We start from the raw sequence: 6,000 nt of genomic DNA, 5'->3' as shown, positions 1-6,000 counted from the left end.
TTAAATACCCTAGGAACCACAAGTAAACAAGCAGATATGTACTATTACAGGAGTCCAGCCTAGAAGTAATAAATGCATGAACTAGTTTCTCAGCATCTCTCAGCAAGCACTCCTACATATTTGCTTAATATGCACACTGAAGGACATATCCTGGTGAAAACAATGCCAAGATTCCTCACAGTGTTACTGGAGACCAGGGTAATGTCATCCAGAGTAAGCACCTGGCCAGACATTATGTTTCTAAGAGTTTAATTTTATCTTAATTTAGAAGCACAAAAGCAGAGGTCATGCAGGTCCTTACCGATGGATGAATAGGTATCTATGAATTTGAGTCATTGAGCTTGACATCTTGTGTTTTTTAGAGAATTTTTAATGCAGCTGATGTGACTTGCTGTGGAAAACTGTGTTAACAGCCTGTCCAATTAGTCTGTGCCCCACTTGTGTTTAGTGACACTTTTGTATTTCATTAGTATGTCACTTACCACTATTCAGTAAGTAATAACTGCATTTTGTATAAGTATATACTTTTTGTGGGGCTCCATACTGTCTGTGGCTTGCTAATTAAGCTTAGCACTTCACTCTCTCTCATACAAATATTATCACTTTGGGCATCAAAAGACCAACATACTGATATTTATAAGGCTTTAAAAGGCTTTAAAACTAGTGGGCGGCATCAAGGTGGCTCTCTTTCATATACAGGCCATGACCCCGATGTTGTTGATATTGTAATATATGCAGCCACACAGTTCAGTTACAGCTCTATCAACAGCAGGCCATGCTATAAAAATGAAAATGTCAATACTCCAGTGAAATAAAAGAGAAAGAGAGAGTGTAACAATTCAAAGTGCACATTTCACAAATTTGAAACATCTAAGAAAGTTTTAAATACTTTTATTGTGATTGTTAAACGGTGGTAAGAGTGGCAGACGGGTTCACGGTGGGGGGTAATTACATCAGGGATCTTGTCTCAGCCCTACTTGTTTGCAATGGTGATGGACAGGTTGACAGATGACAGATTTTCATTGGAAGTGAGCAGAAGAAACAGATATGAATACATCAGAGTGACAGCTCAGGTTGAGCAGTTTGGAGACAAAGTTAGAGATGATTTGGATATGTGCAGGCTGGAGCTAGTGGTTTTGCAGTATTGGAGAAAGGATGTTGAATATGGAGCTGTCGAACAAAAGGGAAAGAGGAAGGACCTCGGGGAAGGTTCATGGATGTAAGTGAAGGAGGAGCTGGAGAGAGTTTGTGTGACAGAAGAGGACGCTAGCGATAGGATGAGATGCAAGTAGATGATGGCGACCTCTAAAGGGAGCAGCCAAAAGAAAAATAGGAAGAAATATAACAATATACAAACAAAGGACGTTTGAAATACGAGTGTTATGATTGGCTTTTCTCAGGAATAAACAAACCTGCGTTTGCTTAGTGTAAAAACTCAATGTGGTACCTTTAAAATAATGATGTCCCAGAATTTCAAACTATGCTGGAAAAATGATCCAAATATGAAGATCACACCACCTTCACACTAGCATCCAATTACTACTGCGGGTCACAAACTTCTGTCTGGAATCAGTTTGTTTACTTTCTTGCAAGCTTTACTTTATTTGGCTTTACTATTTACCTTTGGAATTACTTTTGTAAGACATGAAAAAAAGAAAACCTTTTGATATTTATTCATCAGACAAAAATCTTTCAAGATTCATATACAACAAAATGTAAATTAAAAGATTAAAGGATAACCAATCTGATTCAATCTAATACTGTAGTGTTGTTTTTGTTTTTTAAGAAATCAGATGTTTAAAAAAATGCATCAGATCATAATAATTTGCACACATATGACAAAATTAATTTTAGATGAAAGGGAGAACAGAGTTCTTTTCTTTGATGAAGCAACTAGTTAGTCAGCAGATGGCTAAAAGGAAGGCAGAAGGACATGTTCTCTGATTTATTACTTCAAATCCCCACAGACACTGAAGGATATGTTCTCTTTTTTGTGATACAGCCACAAAGCTTCTTTATAGCTGTGTGTGAAGGCTGGCAGGTTTCAGACAAAACTGAAGACCAAACCACGTATATAGTTACAGGCATTAATGCAAATACCATTGTAAATAACTGTGTCACAGAACTGTGAGAAACCACGACACTTACACCTCATGCTGCACCACTAGTTCATTCTTACCATGAAGTAAAGTGGGTCGATCTGCTTTGATATAAGCTTTTAAGTGTTCTTTGTGGTAAGTAGCCTTAGAGAAGTTTAATCACAATAAGCAGGCAGTGGAATTTTTTTTCCACCTTCGCCCGCTTGCATTTTCATATTTCATTATATCAATAGCAGCGGTAACTGAAGCCACCTTGAAATTTTCACAGCTACAGAGTCGATGAAGCTTTGATTGTGTGCTCGCTCTGGTAGACAACAAAAAAAATAGTCTGATGACCTTTAGAGGAATGGCTATGGTGGATAATCTCCTTCAGTCTCCATAACTCACACACACCACCACACAGCAGAAAACAGCGAATGATTCAAACTTTTGTTTGCTCAAATAAGGCCTGCGATTTCGATATTAGATCAGTTCATCTTTCAGATCACTGGCCTGTTATGAGATATCTAAAGATCTTCATTTCACTTCTTGGCTGCTTATTTGGGGGTCAAAGGGGCAAGCAAACAAGCCTTTTATTGAGATAAACCATCAAGACAGTAAGAGATCCACAGGGAAGTGGAAATACAACCCAAATACATGTAGGTCCCTCTGTGTGTGTGTGTGTGTGTGTGTGTGTGTGTGTGTGTGTGTGTGTGTGTGTGTGTGTGTGTGTGTGTGTGTGTGTGTGTGCGCGCGCGCGCGCTAGAAACGGTTGTAAAGCCAGGCATAGTTTGTCTCTTTTCCTCTTTTCTCACATAACATGATGAAGCACACAATAAGAGAAGGAAGCCTCTGACTGAATGAAAGGGAAAAACCCTGTTAGGCTGTGTTATGGTTCTTCTTTGGAAACCTGTCACTGGGATCTATCAGTACTTCAGTAATATTATGAATGTCATGAATGAAGAGATACATAATAAAATTTAATATGAGGGAATATTCGTGTTTCCTCTAAGAATTCAGTTGGTTAAACAACTCCATAATTAAAGGGACATCTCACTTCCAAATGTGCTAGTTGCCCAGCTTTACTCATATAGGCTATAGATCTGTTTTGTGATGTGTGGCGAGGCGTGGTCTGTGGTGCCGCTGCCGAGATGGACTCACCTGCACAGCATCTACAATCACGTCTCGCCGGCATAAAAAGCTGTGCTGTTGTTGTTGTTGGTGTGTGGCTAGCAGTTGGGAAGCTACAGGCGAGTATTTGTAACAGCAACAGTACTTAAGAACTTTTATACTGAAAAGTATAAAAATGTGGACCGGTCTGCCGTGTGTCATTCACATTGGTGCTGAAACCCCAAGGACCAAGGACCGAGTCGGCCAAGGAAGGAGCTGGCCCAAATGGTGGCGGAGCTGGTGGCAGCGCAGACCACGCCCTGCCACATTATATCAAAAGTGTAATGAAAACAGCACCATATATATGTGTATATATATATATGTATATATATATATATATATATATAAAACACCCAGCTCGCCCCTGCGGGCGGTTTATCCTTCAAGCTCGGGTCCTCTACCAGAGGCCTGGGAGCTTGAGGGTCCTGCGCTGTATCTTAGCTGTTCCCAGGACTGCGCTCTTCTGGACAGAGATCTCCGATGTTGTTCCCGGGATCTGCTGGAGCCACTCGCCTAGCTTGGGAGTCACCGCACCTAGTGCTCCGATTACCACGGGGACCACCGTTACCTTCACCCTCCACATCCTCTCGAGCTCTTCTCTGAGCCCTTGGTATTTCTCCAGCTTCTCGTGTTCCTTCTTCCTGATATTGCTGTCATTCGGAACCGCTACATCGATCACTACAGCCGTCTTCTCCTGTTTGTCTACCACCACTATGTCCGGTTGGTTAGCCACCACCATTTTGTCCATCTGTATCTGGAAGTCCCACAGGATCTTAGCTCGGTCATTCTCCATCACCCTTGGGGGCCTCTCCCATTTTGACCTCAGGACTTCCAGGTTATACTCGGCAGAGATGTTCCTGTACACTATGCCGGCCACTTGGTTATGGCGCTCCATGTATGCCCTGCCTGCTAGCATCTTGCACCCTGCTGTTATGTGCTGGATTGTCTCTGGGGCATCTTTACACAGCCTGCACCTGGGGTCTTGCCTGGTGTGATAGACCCCAGCCTCTATGGATCTTGTACTCAGAGCTTGTTCTTGTGCTGCCATGATTAGAGCCTCCGTGCTGTCTTTCAGTCCAGCTTTGTCCAGCCACTGGTAGGATTTCTGGATATCAGCCACCTCCTCTATCTGCCGGTGGTACATACCATGCAGGGGCCTGTCCTTCCATGATGGTTCCTCGCCTTCCTCCTCTTTCTTGGGTTTCTGCTGCCTGAGGTATTCACTGAGCACGCTGTCAGTTGGGGCCATCTTCGTGATGTATTCGTGGATGTTTCTTGTCTCATCCTGGACTGTGGTGCTGACACTCACCAGTCCCCGGCCTCCTTCCTTCCTCTTAGCGTACAGCCTCAGGGTGCTGGACTTGGGGTGAAAGCCTCCATGCATGGTCAGGAGCTTTCTTGTCTTTATGTCAGTGGCTTCTATCTCCTCCTTTGGCCAGCCTATTACCCCAGCAGGGTACCTGATCACGGGCAGGGCGTAGGTGTTGATGGCCCGGATCTTGTTCTTACCGTTCAGCTGACTCCTCAGGACTTGCCTGACCCTCTGCAGGTACTTGGTGGTTGCAGCTTTCCTAGCGGCCTCTTCATGGTTCCCATTTGCCTGCGGGATCCCCAGGTACTTGTAACTGTCCTCTATGTCTGCAATGTTGCCTTCTGGTAGTTCAATCCCCTCAGTTCTGACTACCTTCCCTCTCTTTGTTACCATCCGACTACACTTCTCCAGTCCGAACGACATTCCAATGTCATTGCTGTATAGCCTGGTAGTGTGTATCAGTGAATCGATGTCTCGTTCACTCTTGGCATACAGCTTGATGTCATCCATGTACAGGAGGTGGCTGACAACCGCTCCGTTTCGTAGTCGGTATCCGTAGCCAGTCTTGTTAATGATCTCACTGAGGGGGTTCAGGCCTATGCAGAACAGCAGTGGGGACAGAGCATCTCCTTGTTAGATCCCGCACTTGATGGTGACTTGTGCTATGGGCTTGGAGTTGGCCTCTAGTGTTGTACGCCACATCCCCATTGAGTTCCTGATGAAGGCTCTTAGGGTCCTGTTGATCTTGTACAATTCTAGGCATTCCAGTATCCAGCTGTGGGGCATTGAGTCATAGGCCTGCTTGTAATCAATCCAGGCTGTGCACAGGTTGGTCAGTCTGGTCTTGCAGTCTCAGCTGACTGTCCTGTCTACCAGTAGCTGGTGTTTTGCGCCTCTGGTATTCTTGCCAATCCCTTTCTGTGCCCCGCTCATGTATTGACCCATGTGCCTGTTCATCTTAGCCGATATGATGCCTGACAGGAGCTTCCTTAGTACTGAGGCAGGTTATTGATCGGTAGTTGGATGGGACCGGTCCCTTCTTGGGGTCCTTATATATATGTGTGTGTATATATATATATATATATATATATATATATATATATATATATATATATATATATATACAGTTAAGCCCATAATTATTCATACCCCTGGCAAATTTTGACTTAAATTTACTTTTATCCAACTAGCAAGTTATTTTTTGACTGGAAATGACACAGGCGTCTCACAAAAGATAATAAGATGATGTACAAGACGCATCATTGTGGAAAAAAAATATTTCTCAGCTTTTATTTACATTTGAGCAAAAAGTATCATGTCCAGAATTATTCATACCCTTTACAAACTGTCACAGTCTCTGGGAAAATCCAAAGTTCCATACCATTCCAAATAGTCAAAGCTGTTCTAAAGCATCCTAATTACCTTGATTAATTGGAAATA

Source organism: Pelmatolapia mariae, linkage group LG6, assembly GCF_036321145.2.
Source record: "Pelmatolapia mariae isolate MD_Pm_ZW linkage group LG6, Pm_UMD_F_2, whole genome shotgun sequence".
In the NCBI taxonomy this organism is placed as follows: Eukaryota; Metazoa; Chordata; class Actinopteri; order Cichliformes; family Cichlidae; genus Pelmatolapia; species Pelmatolapia mariae.
The sequence above is the reverse complement of the archived record's forward strand: the minus strand, read 5'-3'. Positions refer to the sequence as shown.